A 22,472-nucleotide genomic window follows, 5' to 3' on the forward strand; every position below is an offset into this window, starting at 1 on the left:
TACTCCCAGTCAAGGCTTCTATTTAAATTATTTAATTTCTCTAATTTAATTTCCTGTTTATTCAACTCAAACCATTTTGAAAACATCTGATTAATAAAATAGCACACCTTTCTGCAACTCGTTGGGAGACGACCTGGAATTCATACTCCCATTATTTTAATTTTAATTTTTGTGACAACCCTTCTAAATTGATAAGTGGATTTCTGGTTGGTTAAGAACTATACTTGCAACGCATATCTTATAATAATTCTTAATTCGCCAATTTTCGCCACGTCAATTTTTGGCGCCGTTGCCGGGGAGTTGCAATAGAGTGCTAAAGTTATTAATTGGAATTTATTTATTTGTATTTTATTTTATCTTGCTACTATGAGCTGCTTGTTTCTTTCGCTAGATGACGCGTTCACTTCCTGATCCAAGCTTGCCAGTATTCGATCCTGAGATTGAAAGAACTATTTCACGAATAAGGCAAGCTCGGCGTCGGTTAGTCCTCTCAGAGGGCGGATCTGAAACGTCATTTGAGGAAGAAACCAGCCCCCGTTCTACTGATTCGATTGATTTACGTGTAGGTGACATGGCAGCACCTAGGAGAGTTACTATCCAGGAGGCTGGAGTCCCTGATTTTACAATGCAACTGTTTCAAGCGCATCACCCAGCGGTGGCTACAGACTTTGAAATAAATACTGCACTGCTCAATTTGATGCCCAAGTTTCATGGCTTACCTGCTCAAGAGCCTATCAAGCACCTGAGAGATTTTCAAGCAGCCTATTCTACTGTCAGGCGTGATGGTGCAGATGAAACTTCAATTTTGTTGAAAGCTTTCCCGTTTTCTCTTGAGGGAAAGGCAAGAGAGTGGTACTACACTCAACCCGCAGCAACTGTATCCAACTGGAATACACTTAGAAGTGAATTCTTGGAAAAATTCTTTCCAGCTGAAGTTACTGATAAACTAAGGAAAGATATTTCCATGATTGTTCAGGACGAATCTGAGACTCTCTATGAATACTGGGAGCGCTTCAACAATCTTCTGGAAGCATGCCCCCACCATATGATTGACAAGATAGTGTTGCTCAGTTACGTCACATAGGGCATGAGGCCCCAAGATAAGACCACATTGGAAAGTGCTAGCAATGGGTCTATGAAAAAGTACAAGACCACTGATGAGGCATGACAACTGATCAGCGACTTAGCTGAATCCACTCGGAATCACAGGCAGAAACAAGACCGTTCAAAAGTCGTTGCAGAAGTATCCTCTAGCAGAGAGACTGCTGCTCTAACTCAGAGTATTTGTGAAATGACCAACTTGCTGAAGCAGATGCAATTGAATCAACAACAAGTTCAGCAAGCTCAACCTTCTCCACCACAGCAAAGCCAATAGTTAGTCCCACAGATAGTTTGCGGAGTCTGTGCTGATTATAGCCATTATACTGATGAATGTCCGCAGCTCCAGCAGGAAGACAACACCGTGGCAGCCACTCATAACTTCTATGACTGCCCCAACCAAGGGTACAATCAAGGTGGCAATTACAGCCATAGATGGCAAGACAATTCTAACCAGAATTAGAGGGACAACAACAACAGAGGAGGCAGAGACAATCAGGGAAATCAGAGGTGGAATAACAACAACAACAGGTAGTAGAACCAGAACCAGCCCTACAGAGCACCTCACCTGAGGCAATCCCAAGGACCACAGAATACCCAACAGCAGACCTCTCAAATTACTTATCCTTCCTCATCTTCTAATGATGACTTACTACAATCTATTGATCGGAGACAACAGACCATGAAAAATAACCTTTATGCTACACTAAATGGTCTGAACTCTACTTTACAAGCTCTTGTCTCACAGATTGGATCAATGAATAACTCCAATAACCAGCCCTTGAGCTCCAGTGGAATCCCCTCTCAACCATTACCCAATCCAAAGGGTGGCATTAATGCCATCACCCTAAGGTCCGGAACCACACTGCAGGAGAGGAATCAGGAGTAGCCAAGCCCACCAGAAAATGCCTCAGCTGAAGAGGTAGTGGAAATAGAAGATGTTGAAGAGGAAGAGGACATACAGGACATAGCTGAAAAAGAAGAAATTCAGCCACAGGAGGAAGCACCACAGGGCGCAGATAGTGCAGAGACACCACTCCCATTCCATTTTCACAACTTGCAAGGAAGCCCAGGAAGCAGCTGGAACCTGATCCCAAAATGGTAAAGATATTCAAAAAGGTTAAGGTAATTGTTCCTCTTTTTGATGTTATTCAACAGGTACCTAAATATGCAAAGTTTCTAAAAGATTTATGTATACATAAAGACAAAATTAATGAATTAGAAACTATTCCTTTAGGTAGTTCCATATCTGCTTTAATGGGAGGTTTACCTGAAAAGTGTAGTGACCTAGGTCCATGTATGGTTAATTGTACTATTGGTGGTGTAGTATTTTCTGACTGCATGTGTGATTTAAGAGCATGTGTGATTTAAGAGCATGTGTGAGTATAATGCCTTTGTCTATATATTATATTTTGAGGCTCCCTCCCTTAAAAAGGTCGGCAGCTCGTTTTGTGTTAGCAGATAAAAGCATTATTACAGTGGCCAGAGTTGCTGAAGATGTATTAGTGGGCATTAAGGGGCTCACGTTTCCCACTGATTTTTATATCCTGGAGATGCCCTAAAATGACTTAGAGAAGCCATCATCAATCCTACTTGGAAGACCATTCCTGAAGACCTCGAAGTTCAAATTAGATGCTTTTTCAGGAACATACTCTTTTGAAATAGATGGCCGAGTAGTAATCTTCAATCTGAATGGAGCTATGAAGCATCCTCCGGAGGATCATTCTATCCTCCAGTTTGACATTATAGATGAAACCGTGGCTGAAGTTCACCAGGAGGAATTTGAAGAGAAGTACATAGGACAAGGTCCAAGTGTGGGGATATTCTCAGAGGACAATGACAGTGCTTTATCATTGTTGCCAGCTCCAGACAACCCAGAGCCTGACCATGATCAGAAGTTAGAATTAAAATCTCTTCCTCCACACCTCAAATATGCTTACCTTGAAGACGAGCAGAAGTTTCCAGTTATCATTGCAAGGGAACTCACTTCTCAACAGGAAGAGCAGTTACTTAGTGTGCTGAGAAGGCACAAGAAGACAATTGGTTGGAGTTTGGCAGACATAGTAGGCATCAACCCTCAAGTCTGTGAGCATAGGATATTTTTAGAAGAGGGAGCAAGACCTGTCCGTCAACCCCAGAGAAGACTGAACCCCATATCTTAGAGGTTGTCAAGAAGGAAGTGACCAGACTACTGGAGGCAGACATCATCTACCCCATTTCAGACAGTGAATGGGTAAGCCTAGTACAAGTGGTGCCCAAGAAGTCTGGAGTCACTACAGTGAATAATGAGCACGGAGAGCTCATGGCAACCAGAGTTCAGAACGCCTGGAGGGTCTGCATTGACTACAGACGCCTCAACCAGGCCACTCGTAAGGATCACTATCCTCTTCCATTCATTGATCAAATGCTGGATCGCCTGTCAGGTAAATCACATTATTGTTTTCTAGATGGTTACATAAGTTATTTCCAGATTCATATAGCTCCTGAGGATCAGGAAAAGACCACTTTTACACGTCCTTTTAGGACTTATGCTTACAAGAGAATGCGCTTTGTCTTGTGCAATGCACCAGCTACCTTCCAAAGGTGCATGATGAGTCTTTTCTCTGATCTTATTGAGGACTGTATGGAAGTTTTTGTGGATGATTTTTGTGTATATGGCAATTCCTTTAGCCTTTGCTTAGTTGGATTATCTAGAGTATTAGATAGATGTGTCAGTACAAACCTTGTATTAAATTTTGAAAAATGTCACTTTATGGTAAAATAAGGTATTGTACTGGGACATGTTGTGTCTAATACTGGCATTTCTGTAGATCCAGCAAAGGTGGATGTTATTTCTAGTTTACCTTATCCTTCTTCTGTGAGGGAAGTCCGTTCGTTCCCTGGCCATGCAGGTTTTTACAAGAGATTCATTAAGGACTTCATTAAGGTATCACTTCCCTTATCCAAGCTACTGCAGAAGGATATTGAGTTCGAGTTCAGTGAGGATTGCAAACAAGCATTTGATAAGCTGAAGACCGCCCTGACCTAAGCTCCAATTATGAGAGGACCAGACTGGAGCCAGCCATTTGAAATAATGTGCGACGCCTCCAACCATGCAGTAGGAGCAGCACTGGCTCATCATGAAGGTAAGGACCCCTTTGTTATTGCTTATGCATCTAAAACTTTAGATGCCGCTCAGTCCAATTACACTACTACTGAGAAAGAGCTTCTTGCTATTGTTTTTGCTCTGGATAAATTCCGAGCCTATTTACTTGGTACGAAGGTAGTAGTGTACTCAGACCACGCAGCTCTAAAGTATCTCTTAGCTAAGAAGGAGTCCAAATCAAGGCTTATACGTTGGATACTGCTATTACAAGAATTTGATTTAGAAATCAAGGATAGGAGTGGTAGCCAGAATTTAGTGGCAGACCACTTGAGTCGCCTTGAGCATATTACAGATGACCCCACTCCTATAGCTGATAATTTCCCCTTTGATAACCTGCAAGCAGTATCTGAGGTAGTCCCTTGGTATGCACCTGTAGCTAATTATCTAGTTAGCCGAACCTTTCCTCCAAACTTTTCTAAGCATCAAAGAGACAAGCTGAAAAGCGAGTCTAAATATTATATATGGGATGACCCATATTTATGGAGATGGTCAGTGTATGGAGATGTGGCACTGACTAGGTAATTAGACGGTGTGTGCCTCAATCAGAATTCCAGTCCATCTTAGAGGCATGTCACTCATCTGAGAGTGGAGGACATTTTGGCCCTCAAAGAACAGCTAGAAAAATCTCTGTGGATTCTGGTGGCCTACTCTTTTTAGAGACGCTGCTGAATTTTGTAGATCTTGTTTCCCATGCCAAAAATTTGGTAATATATCCAGGAGGGATGAGATGCCTCAACAAATTATGCTTTTCTGTGAAATTTTTGATGTTTGGGGCATTGACTTCATGGGTCCATTTCCAAATTCTAATGGTTATTTTTACATATTGTTAGCTGTGGATTACGTTTTCAAATGGGTGGAAGCAATTTCTACCCGCACTGATGATGCTAACACTGTTGTTTCCTTTGTGAGAAACCACATTATTTGTCGCTTTGGATCACCACGAGCAATCGTGAGCGATCAAGGCACCCATTTTTGTAACAGGAGACTAACAGGATTGATGAAGAAGCATGGGATAATTCATAAGGTTGCAACAGCCTACCACCCTCAGACTAATTGGCAAGCCGAGGTGTCAAACAGAGAGATAAAGCGTATCTTGTAGAAGATAGTCAAACCTCATAGAAGAGACTGGAGCACCAGGCTACAAGATGCACTCTGGGCATACAAAACAGCATACAAAACACCCATTGGGATGAGTCCTTTCCGCTTAGTTTATAGTAAAGCTTGTCATCTCCCTGTTGAAGTAGAGCACAAAGCCTTTTGGGCAGTAAAGGAGTGCAACATGGGAATTGAGAAAGCCGTAGCTGAAAGGAAATTGCAACTGCAAGAACTGGAAAGCCTTCACCTAGAAGCTTATGAGAACTCAAGACTATACAAGGAGAAGATGAAGGCTGTACATGATCAACACATCAAGAGAAAAGAGTTCTAACCTGGGGACTTAGTCCTCCTTTATAAGTCTCGACTAAGGCTCATGCCAGGCAAGTTAAGATCAAGATGGGAAGGTCCATACAGAGTAGAGAAGGCCGAACCATACGGAGTTTACCACCTAAGCCATCCTTCAAGCTCTGAACTTATCAAGGTTAATGGACATCGTTTAAAGCTGTACCATGGCGAGAAGCTGAAGAAAAACAAGGAGCTCGAGATCTTCCTCTTGGAAGATCCCCACATAGCCAAAGCCTGAGCTAATGGAGCGTCCAACTTACGGACGTTAAAGCAAAGTCCTAGGTGGGAGACAACCCACCATGGTATGATCGTCCTTTTCTTTATTCTCAGTTTTCCTATTCAATAACTCTTCTCTTTATTAGTACATTTTGTGCATCTACATTTACATACTTTTATTTAAAAAAAAATTTTTTCATGCGACGCGACCGCCTCATTGACGTGTCCGCATCGCAGGAGATGGGAGGAAATAATAAAACAAACAGAGAGTCCCGCAAGAGCGCGGCTGGAGGCGTGCCAGTGGCACAAAATGCCCCACGCGACCGCGTCACTCACGCGGCCGCGTGCCCTGGATTTCGACGTCAAAAGGGTGCACGGCCGAAAGTTGTGCTAGAGTGGTGCTGGATTGGTGCTGAACGCACAATCCTTCCCACGCGGCCGTGGTATGCGAAATTGTTACTCAGGTTGTGAATTATTATTTGAAATTGATTCCCTGGCAATGGCACCACGAACGGATGCACAGAACCATGGTCTAAACATATCTTCACAACTTCGCATAACTAACCAGCAAGTGCACTGGGTCGTCCAAGTAATACCTTACGTGAGTAAGGGTCGAATCCCACGGAGATTGTTGATATGAAGCAAGCTATGGTCACCTTGTAAATCTCAGTCAGGCGGATATAAAATGGTTATGGAGTTTTCGAAAATAATAATAAAATAAGGATATAAGTACTTATGTAGATCATTGGTGAGAATTTCAGATAAGCGCATAGAGATGCTTTCGTTCCTCTAAACCTCTGCTTTCCTGCTGTCTTTCATCCAATCAGTCTTACTCTTTTCCATGGCTGGCTTTATGCAAGGGCATCACCGTTGTCAGTGGCTACATCCCCTCCTCTTGTGAAAATGGTCCAAGATGCCCTGTCACGGCACGGCTAATCATCTGAGGTTCCCGATCATGCTGGAATAAGATTCACCCTCCTTTTGCGTCTGTCACTACGCCCAGCAATCACGAGTTTGAAGCTCGTCACAGTGATTCAATCATTGAATCCTACTCGGAATACCACAGACAAGGTTTAGACTTTTCGGATTCTCTTGAATGCCGCCATCATTCTAGCTTACACCACGAAGATTCCGATTAAGAGATCTAAGAGACACTCATTCAATCTAAGGTAGAACGGAAGTGGTTGTCAGGCACACGTTCATAGGGAATGATGATGATTGTCACATTCATCACATTCAGGTTGAAGTACGAATGAATATCTTAGAAGCGAAATAAGATGAATTGAATAGAAAACAGTAGTACTTTGCATTAATCTTTGAGGAACAGCAGAGCTCCACACCTTAATCTATGGAGTGTAGAAACTCTACCGTTGAAAATACATAAGTGATAATAGAGTTCATTGGTCTCGGTCCCAGAAGGGAACCGGAGTAACCAAGACCTGATCACAGGATCAAAAATACAATCCAGGATGTCTAATACAATAGTAAAAAGTCCTATTTATACTAAACTAGTCACTAGGGTTTACAGAAGTAAGTAATTGATGCATAAATCCACTTCCGGGGCCCACTTGGTGTGTGCTTAGGCTGAGCTTGAAGTCTTCACGTGGAGAGGTCATTCTTGGAGTTGAACGCCAGCTTTTGTGCCAATTTGGGCGTTGAACTCCACTTTGCAACTTGTTTCTGGCGCTGGACGCCAGAATTGGGCAGTTTGCGTCGTTTAAAATTAGGCAAAGTATGGACTATTATATATTGCTGGAAAGCCCTGGATGTCTAATTTCCAATGCAATTGGAAGCGCGCCATTTTGAGTTCTGTAGCTCCAGAAAATCCATTTTGAGTGCAGGGAGGTCAGAATCCAACAGCATCAGCAGTCCTTCTTCAACCTCTGAATCTGATTTTTGCTCAAGTCCCTCAATTTCAGCCAGAAAATACCTGAAATCATAGAAAAACACACAAACTCATAGTAAAGTCCAGAATTGTGAATTTAACATAAAAACTAATGAAAACATCCCTAAAAGTAACTAGATCCTACTAAAAACATACTAAAAATAATGCCAAAAAGCGTACAAATTATCCGCTCATCACAACACCAAACTTAAATTGTTGCTTGTCCCCAAGCAACTGAAAATCAAATAGGATAAAAAGAAGAGAATATACTATAAATTTCAAACTATCAATGAAACATAGCTTCAATCATATGAGCGGGACTTATAGCTTTTTGCCTCTTGAATAGTTTTGGCATCTCACTTTATCCATTGAGGTTCAGAATGATTGGCATCTATAGGAACTCAGAGTTTAGATAGTATTATTGACTTTCCTAGTTCAGTATGATGATTCTTGAACATAGCTTGTTTTATGAGTCTTGGCCGTGGCCCTAAGCACTTTGTTTTCCAGTATTACCACCGGATACATAAATGCCACAGACACATAATTGGGTGAACCTTTTCAGATTGTGACTCAGGTTTGCTAAAGTCCCCAATTAGAGGTGTCCAGGGTTCTTAAGCACACTCTTTTTTTTTTTTGCTTTGGACCTTGACTTTAATCGCTCAGTCTCAAGTTTTCACTTGACACCTACACGCCACAAGCACATGGTTAGGGACAGCTTGGTTCAGCCGCTTAGACTAGGATTTTATTCCTTTAGGCCCTCCTATCCACTGATGCTCAAAGCCTTGGGATCCTTTTTATTTACCCTTGCCTTTTGGTTTTAAGGGTTATTGGCTTTTTGCTCTTGCCTCTTGGTTTTAAGAGCTTTTGGCTTTTTCTGCTTGCTTTTTCTTTTTCTTTCTATTTTTTTTTCGCCTATTTTTTTTTTTTCTGCAAGCTTTGTTCTTTGCTGTTTTTTCTTGCTTCAAGAATCATTTTTATGATTTTTCAGATTATCAAATAACATGTCTCCTTGTCATCATTCTTTCAAAAGCCAACATATTTAACATTCTTAAACAACAACTTCAAAAGACATATGCACTGTTTAAGCATACATTCAGAAAACAAGAAGCATTGTCACCACATCAATATAATTAAACTAAGTTCAAGGATAAATTCAAAACTCATGTACCTCTTGTTGTTTTGAATTAAAACATTTTTCATTTAAGAGAGGTGATGGATTCATAGGACATTCATAACTTTAAGACAATGTTACTAACTACTAATGATCATGTAATGAAGACACAAACATAGATAAGCACTTAACATAGGAAACGAAAAACAGAGAAAGTAAGAACAAGGAATGAGTCCACCTTAGTGATGGTGGCGTTTTCTTCTTGAGGAACCAATGATGTCCTTGAGCTCTTCTATGTCTCTTCCTTGTCTTTGTTGCTCCTCCCTCATTGCTTTTTGATCTTCTCTAATTTCATGAAGGATGATGGAGTGCTCTTGATGTTCCACCCTTAATTGTCCCATGTTGGAGCTTAGTTCTCCTAGGGAGGTGTTGATTTGCTTCCAAAAATTCTGTGGAGGCAAGTGCATCCCTTGATGTATCTCAGGGATTTCTTGATGATGAGCTTCTTCATGTGCCTGTTGAAATTCATGAATGTGATCTCTTGTTTGCTCCATCCTTTTCTTAGTGATGGGCTTGTGAGATGAATCTTTCCATCTCCCATGGCTCAGAGGTGGAAGCATTTGTCTTCCCTTTCCTCTTTCTTGAGGTTTCTCTAGCCTTAGGTGCCATTAATGGTAATGGAAAAACAACAAGCTTATGCTTTTACCACACCAAAATTAGAATATTGCTCGCCCTCGAGCAAGAGAAGAAAGAATAGATGAAGAAGAAGAAGATATGGAGGAGATAGAGGGATGTATGTATGGATGTGAGTGGTGAATGGAAAACAGAAGGGATGACCATGAATGGAGAGAGAGAGAGGGTGAGGTGGGTGGGGATCCTGTGAGATTCACAGATCCTGAGATGATCCTGTGGGGTCCACAGATCCTGAGATGATCCTGTGGGTTCCACAGATCCTGAGGTGTTCAAGGAATTACAACCTTGCACCAAATTAGGCATGTAAAATGCCCTTGCACACAACTCTGGGCGTTCAGCGCCAGGTTGGTGCCCATTTTGGGTGTTCAACGCCCATTTGTTGCCCATTTCTGGCGTTGAACGCCAGAACCATGCTTGTTCTGGGCGTTCAGCGCCAGCTCTTCTCCAGGGTGCAGTTCTGGCGTTCAGCGCCCAGATACTGCCCATTTTGGGCGTTCAGCGCCCAGACACTGCCCATTTTGGGCGTTCAGCGCCAGAACCATGCTTTGTTCTGGCGTTGAACGCCAGGCAGGTGCTTCCTCCAGGGTGTGATTTTTCTTCCGCTTTTGATTCTGTTACTAAATTTTTCGTTTATTTTGTGACTCCACATGATCATATACCTAAGAAAACATGAAAAACAAAAATAAAATTAGATAAATAAACATTGGGTTGCCTCCCAACAAGCATTTCTTTAATGTCAATAGCTTGATAGTGGGCTCTCATGGAGCCTCACAGATGTGCAGAGCTTTATTGAGACCTCCCAACACCAAACTTAGAGTTTGGATATGGGGGTTTGACACCAAACTTAGAAGTTGGTTGTGGCCTCCCAACACCAAACTTAGAGTTTGACTGTGGGGGTTTTGGTTGACTTTGCTTTGAGAGAAGCTTTTTCTGCTTCCTCTCCATGGATGCAGAGAGAGATCCTTGAGTTGTAAACACAAGGTTGTCCTCATTTATTTGAAGGATCAATTCTCCTCTGTCCACATCAATCACAGCTCTTGTTGTGGCTAGGAAAGGTCTTCCTAGGATGATGGATTCATCCTCTTCTCTTCCAGTATCCAGGACTATGAAATCAGCAGGGATGTAAAGGCCTTCAACCTTTACTAACACGTCCTCTACTTGTCCATAAGCCTGTTTTCTTGAATTGTCTGCCATCTCTAATGAGATTTTAGCAGCTTGCACCCCATAGATTCCCAGTTTCTCTATTATAGAGAGGGGCATGAGGTTTATTCCTGAACCAAGGTCACACAGAGCCTTAAAGATCATGGTGCCTATAGTACAAGGTATTATGAACTTTCCAGGATCCTGTCTCTTCTGAGGCAATGTCAGTTGATCCAGATCACTTAGTTCATTGGTGAACAAGGGAGGTTCATCTTCCCAAGTTTCAATGCCAAATAATTTGGCATTCAGCTTCATGATTGCACCAAGGAACTTGGCAGCTTGCTCTTCAGTAACATCCTCATTCTCTTCAGAAGAGGAATACTCATCAGAGCTCATGAATGGTATAAGGAGGTTCAATGGAATCTCTATGGTCTCTAGATGAGCCTTAGAGTCCTTTGGTTCCTCAGAGGGAAGCTCCTTATTGATCACTGGACGTCCCAGGAGGTCTTTCTCCTTGGGATTCACGTCCTCTCCTTCCCTTACAGGTTCGGCCATGGTGCTTATGTCAATGGCCTTGCACTCTCCTTTTGGATTCTCTTCTGTATTGCTTGGGAGAGTACTAGGAGGGATTTCAGTGATCCTTTTACTCAGCTGGCCTACTTGTGCTTCCAAATTTCTAATGGAAGACCTTGTTTCATTCATGAAACTTACAGTGGCCTTGGATAGATCAGAGACTAAGTTTGCTAAATTAGAGGTATTTTGTTCAGAGTTCTCTGTCTGTTGCTGAGTGGATGATGGAAAAGGTTTATTATTGTTAAACCTATTTCTTTCACCATTATTAAAGCCTTGTTGAGGCCTTTGATCCTTCCATGAGAGATTTGGATGATTTCTCCATGATGGATTGTAGGTGTTCCATATGGTTCACCCATGTAATTTACCTCTGCTATTGCAGGGTTCTCAGGATCATAAGCTTCTTCTTCATAAGAAGCCTCTTGAGTACTGTTGGATGCAGCTTGCATTCCATTCAGACTCTGAGAAATCATATTGACTTGCTGAGTCAATATTTTATTCTGAGCCAGTATGACATTCAGAGTATCAATTTCAAGAACTCCCTTCTTCATAGGCGTCCCATTACTCACAGGATTCCTCTCAGAAGTGTACATGAACTGGTTATTAGCAACCATGTCAATGAGTTCTTGAGCTTCTGCAGAAGTATCCAATGACATCTTTGATAGCTCAGATAAACCATCATAGAATATATCCAGGATGGTCCATTCTGAAAGCATGTCAAAAGGACACTTTTTGGTCAGCTGCTTGTATCTTTCCCAAGCTTCATAGAGGGATTCACCTTCTTTCTGTCTGAAGGTTTGAACATCCACTCTAAGCTTGCTCAGCTTTTGAGGAGGAAAGAACTTGGCTAAGAAAGTCGTGACCAGCTTATCCCAAGAGTTCAGGCTATCTCTGGGTTGAGAGTCCAACCACACTCTAGCTCTGTCTCTTACAGCAAAAGGGAAAAGCATGAGCCTGTAGACTTCAGGATCTACTCCATTAGTCTTAACAGTATCACAGATCTGCAAGAATTCAGTTAAGAACTGAAGAGGATCTTCAGATGGAAGTCCATGAAACTTGCAGTTCTGCTGCATCAGAGAAACTGGCTGAGGTTTCAGCTCAAAATTGTTTGCTCCAATGGTAGGGATGGAGATGCTTCTTCCATGTAAATTGGAATTTGGTGCAGTAAAGTCACCAAGCATTCTCCTTGCATTATTGTTGTTGGGTTCGGCTACCATCTCCTTTACTTGTTCGAAATTTTCAATAAGGTTGTCTCTGGATTGTTGTAATTTAGCTTCTCTTAGTTTCCTCTTCAGAGTCCTTTCAGGTTCTGGATCAGCTTCAACAAGAATACCTTTTTCTTTGTTCCTGCTCATAAGAAAGAGAAGAGAACAAGAAAAGAAGAGGAATCCTCTATGTCACAGTAAAGAGGTTCCTTATTGTTAGTAGAAGAATAAATGAATAGAGGGAGATGAGAGAGAAAGCGAATTTTCGAAAATAATTTTTGAAAAAGAGTTAGTGATTTTTGAAAATAGTTTTTGAAAAAGGTTAGTAATTTTTCGAAAATTAAAATAAAAAATTAAAAATAATTAGTTAATTAAAAAGAAATTTTGAAAAAGAGGGAGGGGATTTTCGAAAATGAGAGAGAGAGAGTTAGTTAGGTGGTTTTGAAAAAGATAAGAAACAAACAAAAAGTTAGTTAGTTATTTGAAACAAATTTTGAAAAGATAAGAAGTTAGGAAGTTAGAAAAGATATTTTGAAATCAAATTTTTGAAAAAGATAAGATAAGAAGATATTTTTCAAAAGATATGATTGAAATTAGTTTTGAAAAAGATTTGATTTTTAAAATCACAATTAATGACTTGATTCACAATAAATCACTATATATGATTCTAGAACTTAAAGTTTGAATCTTTCTTAACAAGCAAGTAACAAACTTGAAATTTTTGAATCAAAACATTAATTGATGATGTTATTTTCGAAAATTATGTGATAAAGATAAGAAAAAGATTTTTGAAAAATATTTTTAAAATTTTCGAAAATAACTAAGAAAAATGAAAAAGATTTGATTTTTGAAAAAGATTTTGAAAAAGATAAGATTTTTAAATTGAAAATTTGATTTGACTCATAAAAACAACTAGATTTTTAAAAAAATTTGAAAAAGTCAACTCAAATTTTCGAATTTATGAGAGAAAAGAGGGAAAGATATATTTTTTTTATTTTTGAATTTTTATGATGAGAGAGAAAAACAACAAAAATGATGCAATGCATGAAATTTTTAGATCAAAACAATGAATGCATGCAAGAATGCTATGAATGTCAAGATGAACATCAAGAACACTTTGAATGTCAAGATGAACACCAAGAACATATTTTTGAAAAATTTTTAATGCAAAGAAAACATGCAAGACACCAAACATAGAAATCTTTAATGCTTAGGCACTAAGAATTCAAGAATGCATATGAAAAACACCATACAACACAAAACAAGAAAACATCAAGATCAAACAAGAAGACTTACCAAGAACAACTTGAAGATCATGAAGAACACTATGAATGCATGAATTTTCGAAAAATGCAAGATGAATATGCAATTGACACCAAACTTATAACATGACTCAAAACTCAAACAAGAACACAAAAATATTTTTTTGATTTTTATGATTTTCTAATTTTTTTTGGAATTTTTTTTCGAAAATTATTTTGAAAAAGGAAAATAAGGATTCCAAAATTTTTAATATGAATTCCAGGAATCTTATGCTCTTTAGCCTAAAGCTCCAATCAAAGGGTCAGGCATGGCTTAATAGCCAGCCAAGCTTTAGTATGTAAATCAGGAACAGCAGCAGGTGGATTAGCAACAACTAGCTTGCTCTTGATAACAAATTGGAAGCCTCAGTCCAAATAAATTTAGACATGGCTTTACAGCCAGCCAGGCTTCACATGCTTCATGAAACACTAGAATTCATTCTTAAAAATTCTGAAGAAAAATATATTTTTGAAAACATTTTTTTTTTCGAAAACAGATGAGAAATTTTTGAAAGATTTTTGAAAAATTTTTGAAAGTAAAATAAAAAGAAAATTACCTAATCTGAGCAACAAGATGAACCGTCAATTGTCCAAACTCGAACAATCCCCGGCAACGGCGCCAAAAACTTGGTATGCGAAATTGTTACTCAGGTTGTGAATTATTATTTGAAATTGATTCCCTGGAAATGGCACCACGAACGGATGCACAGAACCATGGTCTAAACATATCTTCACAACTTCGCATAACTAACCAGCAAGTGCACTGGGTCGTCCAAGTAATACCTTACGTGAGTAAGGGTCGAATCCCACGGAGATTGTTGATATGAAGCAAGCTATGGTCACCTTGTAAATCTCAGTCAGGCGGATATAAAATGGTTATGGAGTTTTTGAAAATAATAATAAAATAAGGATAGAAGTACTTATGTAGATCATTGGTGAGAATTTCAGATAAGCGCATAGAGATGCTTTCGTTCCTCTGAACCTCTGCTTTCCTACTGTCTTTCATCCAATCAGTCTTAATCCTTTCCATGGCTGGCTTTATGCAAGGACATCACCGTTGTCAGTGGCTACATCCCCTCCTCTTGTGAAAATGGTCCAAGATGCCCTGTCATGGCACGGCTAATCATCTGAGGTTTCCGATCATGCTGGAATAGGATTCACCCTCCTTTTGCGTCTGTCACTACGCCCAGCAATCGCGAGTTTGAAGCTCGTCACAGTCATTCAATCATTGAATCCTACTCGGAATACCACAGACAAGGTTTAGACTTTCCGGATTCTCTTGAATGCCGCCATCATTCTAGCTTACACCACGAAGATTCCGATTAAGAGATCTAAGAGACACTCATTCAATCTAAGGTAGAACGGAAGTGGTTGTCAGGCACACGTTCATAGGGAATGATGATGATTGTCACGTTCATCACATTTAGGTTGAAGTACGAATGAATATCTTAGAAGCGAAATAAGATGAATTGAATAGAAAACAGTAGTACTTTGCATTAATCTTTGAGGAACAGCAGAGCTCCACACCTTAATCTATGGAGTGTAGAAACTCTACCGTTGAAAATACATAAGTGATAATGGAGTTCATTGGTCTCGGTCCCAGAAGGGAACCGGAGTAACCAAGACCTGATTACAGGATCAAAAATACAATCCAGGATGTCTAATACAATAGTAAAAAGTCCTATTTATACTAAACTAGTCACTAGGGTTTACAGAAGTAAGTAATTGATGCATAAATCCACTTCCGGGGCCCACTTGGTGTGTGCTTGGGCTGAGCTTAAAGTCTTCACATGGAGAGGTCATTCTTGGAGTTGAACGCCAGCTTTTGTGCCAATTTGGGCATTGAACTCCACTTTGCAACTTGTTTCTGGCGCTGGACGCCAGAATTGGGCAGAGAGCTGGCGTTGAACGCCAGTTTGCATCATCCAAACTTGGGCAAAGTATGGACTATTATATATTTCTGGAAAGCCCTGGATGTCTACTTTCCAATGCAATTGGAAGCGCGCCATTTTGAGTTCTGTAGCTCCAGAAAATCTATTTTGAGTGCAGGGAGGTCAGAATCCAACAGCATCAACAGTCCTTCTTCAACCTCTGAATCTGATTTTTGCTCAAGTCTCTCAATTTCAGCCAGAAAATACCTGAAATCACAGAAAAACACACAAACTCATAGTAAAGTCCAGAATTGTGAATTTAACATAAAAACTAATGAAAACATCCCTAAAAGTAACTAGATCCTACTAAAAACATACTAAAAACAATGCCAAAAAGCGTACAAATTATCCGCTCATCAGGCCGCATGACCGACGTGACCACGTCATATCCTTCTCATGGCCACTCACGCGATTGCATGCCCCACGCGATCGCGTCACCCCAGATTTGGTAAAAAACAAACTTTCAAACAGAGAGTTGTGCGAGTGCGAGGCTACCCTCGCGCCAGTAGCATGAAACGGGTCACGCGACCGCGTGACCGACGCGACCGCGTCAATTATCATAAGCGCAATTCGCGCGACCGCGTGCCCCACGCAGCCATGTCGCTTGCACCGCACAGCTTCCCTGGTTTGCCAATTATCTTATCTTTCTTTTACCCAAATCCTATTTTCTTTTTCCCTCCTTATTTCTTCCTTCTTCCTTCTTTCTCACTTTCTACTCTCTCTCTCTCTCTCTCACCTCCATTAATAAGGTTTTCTTTTCTTCTTCTCCCCTTACTTTTCTATTATTCTTCTTCTTTTATATTTTACTTTCTTCTCTTTTCTTTTTACTTTCATTATCCATATTTTCTTTTTCTTTCTTTTTCCTTTTTACTTGGTGTTGGAATTTTATTTGAGTCATTATTTCTCGCTATATGCTTGTGGATTGTTGTAAAATTGTTTGGCAATTTTATATATATATATATATATATTAAAAGGGTTGCTTTCATGTTTAATTTAATACTTTCTATACCCTCTTTACCATGCATGCTATGTGTTTGTGAAAAAGCCCATATGGCATTATGCACTTTCCTACGTTATTCTATTCTACTACTCTAAATGCTTGCTTTTCACAAAACCCTTTTTATATTTTATTACTTAAATATAATTGTTATTACGAAAAAATTATTAGTTTGAAAGACTTGGTAACCTAACTTGGACATTGAATGTTTGATGTATGCTCCTCATGCCTTTGCCTGCATGCCAATAAACCTCTTGCATTTAATTGTCCTCATATGCACTTGCTATATTTCCATTGATGACCTTTTCACATGTAGTCATGACCATGTGTTAATGACATCCTCTTTAGCGTGCAATGATTATCACTCCTACAACCCTCTTCCTTGCTCTTTCTCTTTGAACTTAATTTCCTTCCTCTTTCCTTTTTTAGGATGGCCACTAAGAAAGGAAAGGAGAAGGCTACTCCCAAACAACCAGCAAGAAGAGGAACAAAAGGAGCATTAGTGGCAGAACCCTCTTCAACTGCGGTTAAACCCTCAACAAAAAGAACTAAGAGGATTATAAAGGTTGATGATAAAGAAAAAGCCTTCCCAGCAAAGGACACTGCGCGATTTCTCAATTGCTACTGTGAGCAGATATTCCCCATCCTGGCAGAAAGGAGCTACAACAATGAATACCTTCTTCTCCTCCCAAACCATATTGCTACCTTTGTTGAGCCGCAAATTGCACAAAGACAATGGGGTTTCCTACAGAGACAGCCGAGGTAGGTCAATCTTTCTTGGGTAGTCGAGTTCTACTCCAACTTCCACCTGCCAACCCTGCAGTCTATCCTTGTCCGTCAGAAGCAAGTCCCCATTACAGAAGAGGCCATTCAAAGAGCTATAGGTCTTCTCCCTATTCCAGAAGGTTTGGATGCCTTTCAAGAAGCCGCACTCAAGTGCCAGATGTACCAATTTGACTGGGACGCTGTTCTCAGAGTTATTGCACTACCTGGCAGCCGCTGGATCTACGAATACCATCGTACCTGCCCTAAGAAAATATCGGCTTCAGCACTTACCTTGGAGGCTCGCGTATGGGCACAGATCATGTCCCATTACGTCTTCCTGAGCACTCACGAGTCCTCCTTCACTGCGGACATGGCCGTTCTACTATGGTGCATCCTTACAGACCAACCTCTGAACCTACCAAGACACATCTGGAATGCCATGGGACACGTACAAATTGTGGGCAACTTACCTTTTCCCGCCTTGGTCTTAGATCTTGTCTCAGCAGCCGGAGTCTCCTACAGAGCTGGGGACACCAAAGCCATGCTTCCACGGGATGATCAGTATGTCCCTAACGGGAAATACATCAGTCCTCCACCAACTGCCACAAGCCATCCTACTGAATCGGTTGAAGATATTCCTTCTTCAACACCATAAGCACCTACAACAGACCAACTGCTCCATCAGATACTCGAAAGGTTGGATCGGTAGGAACACAAAGCTAAGATGAGAGAGCGCCGTAACAAGCGCCGATTCACATACCTCAAGGAGCTGATTATGGGAAAGTTCAAGGACTCAGACACCCCGGATTCCACTTCCTTTACCAGCACAGGAAGCCATGATGGCCCAGACTGTGGAGATACTGCTACCAGCCCACCTTTGTTTCTGACAGATGGCACCGAGGATGGTGCAAAGCCTTAAGTGAGGGGAGGTCGGTCAGTACCTGACTTTCGGAGGTAATTTCTCTTCTTTAAACACCAATAAATTAGGATATTTAGTTAGTTTTTTTTTATAGAATAGGATAAATTGTATAGTAATAGATTAGTTGCATGCATGTTCTACTTGATTGAAAAGACAATAAGTTTCTTCTAAGACTCTATTTTTGGAACAAAAATTTCACTAATTTTAATTAAAACTTTTATGTTAAATTTGCTTGAAGTTGTATTTGGAACAAGATTTTTGAGCTAAAGAACACACAACCTGTGAGATTTGAGCCTTTATGCATGGTTACATTATTTAACCATAATTATTTTATTCTTGTGTGTTTACTTCTCTATAATTGTAATCTATATTTTGTTTCATTCTATATGTCCAATGTTTATTATATTTATATGTTTGCATATGATTGAGGCCATTAATTGTTTAGCTCACTTATCCAAATTAAGCCTACCCTTTCAATTACCTTTGTTAGCCACTTTGAGCCTTTAAATCCCATTTGTTCTATATTTTACCACATTACTAGCCTTAAGCGGAAAAACAATTATATATCCCAAACTGGATCTTTGGTTAGCTTAAGATAGAATTGTGTGTACTAATTAAGTATGGGAAATTGTGGGAACAAAAGATAATAAGGGAATGTGTCATGATAATATAATGGGAATTTGGATACCTACTCATGTGAAACTATAAGAATTAAATATCTATGTGCATTGATAAGCTATGTTTATTTTTATGTTTATGTTGAAAAAAAAACAAAAAATATTTAATAAATAAATAAGGGGACAAAATTACCCCAATGTAAATTTAAGAATTCAAAGATCAATGCATGTATGATAAAATTAAGATAAAAAGTTGACAGATGAGTATGGAATGTGAAAGGAAAATTCTGGGTAGCTAGGTATGAATTCTAAAGTTATATCGAATATATATATAGGTTATGTTAAAGCTTGGGTTAATTAAAGATTCAGTTTATAAGCTTACTTAGCCATATATGTATCCTTACTATTACCTTAGCCCCATTACAACCTTGAAAAGACCTCATGATGTTTGCAATGGTATATTAAATGTTGTTGATTGATTAGGAGAAGAACAAAAATTAGAGAGCATGATTAGAGAAGGATAGAGTGATTTCCCTGTACACTAGAGAGATTAGAGGTACATACATCATCAATGAGGGTTCAATGCTTAAATTTCTATGTTCTCTGCTTTTATGAGCTGCCTTCTTGCATTTTTATCTGTTCTTACTGTATAAGAATAGAATTAGTGGAATTTGATTTGTAATTATTTTGAAGAGCTTATTTACTATTGATCGAGTGGACAAGGATCATATAGTTGCATTCACATATATAGGTTGTATTGCATTGCATGAGTTTTACATGTTCCTACTCATCTGTTTTATCTCCTTTAACTAAGCATGAGGACATGCTAATGTTTAAGTGTGGGGAGGTTGATAAACCACTATTTTATGGTTTATAATGTGTTTAATTGTGTGATTTTATCATGATTTTTACCCACTTATTCATATGATTAGCATGCATTTATATTTCCTTCCTAAAATTATTACATGATTAAAAACTTGCTTCCTAGAGACTTTTAATTATGTATTTTAATTCCCCTTTATTCCATTCGATGCCGTGATCTGTGTGTTAAGTGTTTCAGGCTTTATAGGACATGAATGAGTTGGAGATTGGAAAGGAAGCTTGCAAAAATGGAAGGAACACAAGAAGTTGAGGAGATGACCAGCGAGAAATGACGCGGCCGCATGGCTCACGCGACCGCGCGAAAGAGAGAAAATCGCAGTGACGCGGCCGCATGGCTCACGCAACCGTGCGGATTGGAATAGCACAAGTGACGCGGAGGCGTGGACGACGCGCCCGCGTGGCAAGTAAAACGCCGAATGACACGTCCGCATGAATGACGCGATCGCGTGACGTGCGCGATCTGCATAATCTGCAGAATCGCTGGGGGCGATTTTGGGCCCTGTTTTGACCCAATTTTCGGCCCGAAAAAGCAGACTAGAGCCAGAGGACATGCAGAAACCAACAACAACATTCATTCTACACAATTTTAGTTTTTAGATCTAGTTTTTACTCCTCCTCTAGGTTTTTCTCTCGACACATTCATAGTTCTTAGGATTTTAATCTCTATTGTTCTTTGCATTGGGATATTGAGAAGAGTTATTACCTCATCAAGACTTCGTCATTCTAGTTCATTTTCTTTACTTGGCTTTACTCTTCCATGTCCTTTAATTTACTCAATTTTACTATTGGATTATTTTAGAATTTATTAATACAAGAATTACTTTTATTTTTAATTGATTCCTTTGAGTTTTATTTATCATGTCTTCCTTTAATTCCCTTTCTTATGTTATGAGTTCTACATTCACAATGAGCGAGTAGTTCCTTAACTTGATGGGGAGTTGATTGAAAGGAACCCTTGAGTTGGGGTGCTTAAAAGAAAAATTGTAATTGGGTTTATTGTTGGAATGCTCTCTAATCACTGACACTTATCCTTTTCAATTGAGCGGATTGGGACTTGTAAATAGAAACAGCATTCCAACTTGTTTAACCTTCCCTTACCTAGTAAAGGATAACTAAACAGAACAACCTTCAATTATCAATTAATCTTGAGAGTACTGCAACAAGAATAGGACTTCCAACTAATCTACTCCCAGTCAAGGCTTCTATTTAAATTATTTAATTTCTCTAATTTAATTTCCTGTTTATTCAACTCAAACCATTTTGAAAATATCTGATTAATAAAATAGCACACCTTTCTGCAACTCGTTGGGAGACGACTTGGGATTCATACTCCCAGTATTTTAATTTTAATTTTTGTGACAACCCTTCTAAATTGATAAGTGGATTTCTGGTTGGTTAAGAACTATACTTGCAACGCATATCTTATAATAATTCTTAATTCGCCAATTTTCGCCACGTCAAGGATCCCCAGGTATCTAACCTGAAGAGCAGCTTCCTTGCACCCCAGCAGACTACACATCCTCTGTACCCATTGTTGATCACAATTGATTGGTATCAAACTCGATTTTTCAAAATTAATACTTAGTCCTGACATCAGTTCAAAGCATCGAAGAAGCCTTTTGTAATTCTTAACGGACTCTTCCTCTGGCGGGCAGAATAAGGCAGTGTCATCAGCGAATTAGAGATGTGACAATTTTATATTGTCTCTCCCTACGAATAGAAGGGATATCCGACCATTTCTCACAGCCTCCCCAATCATCCTATGTAGGACATCAACAACCAGTACGAATAGGAAAGGAGAAAGAGGATCACCTTGTCTCAGACCTCTATCCATCTTGAACGGCTTAGTTGGTGATCCATTTATCAATACTGACATAGTAGCTGTGCCGACACACTCCATAACCCACTTCCTCCACCTGCGTCCAAAGCCCATCTTCTGCAGGACAATGTCCACAAATTGCCACTTGATCCTATCATATGCCTTTTGAAAATCCAGCTTGATTATAGCCGCTTTCTTCTTACTCGATTTGAGCCAATGCACCGTTTCGCAAGCAATAAGAGCGTTGTCATGTATTTTCCGACCCTTTACGAATGCACTCTGAGTCTCTCCAACCAGACTTGGCATAACTGATCTCATCCTCCTAACCAAAACCTTAGAAATCACTTTATACACATAACCAACCATACTGATTGGTCGGAGGTCCTTAATCTCCTTAACCCCAAAGAACTTTGGCGCCAAAGCCACCCATGTGAGATTCGAGTCTTTCGGTAATCTAGCTGTCTGAAAGAATCCTAACACCGCTGTCGTGAATTCATCCTCGATTTCATCCCAACACTTCTTGATGAAGTTCATGTTGTACCCATCACTTCCTGGTGCCCTAGAAGATTCACAGTCCCACACGGCTTCTTTAATCTCCTGAGATGACGGTAATACCTCCAGAGCTGCAGCATCTTCTTCGCCTATTAAATTCACCAGTCCATCTCTAAAGCTCACCATCGGAGACTCCTCCTGATGATACAAATTCTTGTAGAACTCTCTGATAGCAATTTTTATTCT

The 22,472-nt window shown here is 39.8% G+C and overlaps 2 non-coding genes and 1 pseudogene across 2 annotated transcripts; 2 read left to right on the plus strand and 1 right to left on the minus strand.

Moving 5' to 3' along the window:
• Window positions 1-943: 943 nt before the first annotated feature.
• On the minus strand, window positions 944-1,051 carry LOC148576079 (small nucleolar RNA R71). Its single transcript, XR_015903354.1, has one exon. It is a non-coding gene; the product is annotated as a small nucleolar RNA R71 (small nucleolar RNA).
• Window positions 1,052-12,008: 10,957 nt separating this feature from the next.
• On the plus strand, window positions 12,009-12,116 carry LOC148576080 (small nucleolar RNA R71). The gene has a single exon (XR_015903758.1). It is a non-coding gene; the product is annotated as a small nucleolar RNA R71 (small nucleolar RNA).
• Window positions 12,117-17,816: 5,700 nt separating this feature from the next.
• Window positions 17,817-18,416, plus strand: LOC148576081 (uncharacterized; annotated as a pseudogene).
• The last annotated feature ends 4,056 nt before the right edge of the window (window positions 18,417-22,472 follow it).

Source organism: Arachis ipaensis, chromosome B1, assembly GCF_059453495.1.
Source record: "Arachis ipaensis isolate K30076 ecotype BB chromosome B1, ASM5945349v1, whole genome shotgun sequence".
NCBI lineage: Eukaryota > Viridiplantae > Streptophyta > Magnoliopsida > Fabales > Fabaceae > Arachis > Arachis ipaensis.